A 767-nucleotide genomic window follows, 5' to 3' on the forward strand; every position below is an offset into this window, starting at 1 on the left:
CTCTTTCTTCTCTCTCTCTCTTTCTCTATTTCTCTCTCTCCCTTTCTCTTTCTCTCTTTCCCTTTCTCTTCATTTTAACTCAGAGAAATTAGATTCAAGCTCACTCTGTGGAAAACTACTATAAGAGCTATAGGAGACAGAATTTGAATTCTTTCAATTTCAGAAACTACTAAAGGCCAGAAGTTTAGCTGATATATGGACAAAAAAAATAAATGGAAAAAAAAGCTATACTCCGAGGGGATAATTTGAAGAAAATTTAGCAAAGGGGCTTATAAACAATGTAGGCAAGGTTTAAGGAGAAACCAAGGGATTCTGCTTCTAGGTCTGAAGGGACAAGGAGGGGGTCAGTTACCAGAAGTTCCCTAGGTGTAGCTGTAAGAAACATCATGTGTAGAAGTTGTGGCCACAGGTGAAGAGTGAAAACTGAACCCAGTGACCTGGGAGGGGCAAGCACTTAGTCTGGTGCTTCCCATTAGTCAAACACAACCAGAAACCAGAGGCCCAGAGGATCTTTTGAAGCAGCTCTTGTGAGTGAGCCCCTAAGAGCTCAGGCCAAGGAGAAGAAGGGCAAAGAGTGGTTCTGGCGGGGCAAAAGGAAGCTATCCAGTAAATCTGACAAATGGTTATAAATACATTAATCCGACAAATTTCCTTTAATCTTAGATCAGTGTTGTCTCATAGAACTTTCTGGGATGATGTATAACTATTAATGTTAAATTTGTGCTGTCATATACAGTAGACTCTGGATACGGGTATTTACTGAATAC

Source organism: Propithecus coquereli, unplaced genomic scaffold (assembly GCF_000956105.1).
Source record: "Propithecus coquereli isolate 6110/MARCELLA unplaced genomic scaffold, Pcoq_1.0 Scaffold49, whole genome shotgun sequence".
NCBI classification, from domain to species: Eukaryota; Metazoa; Chordata; class Mammalia; order Primates; family Indriidae; genus Propithecus; species Propithecus coquereli.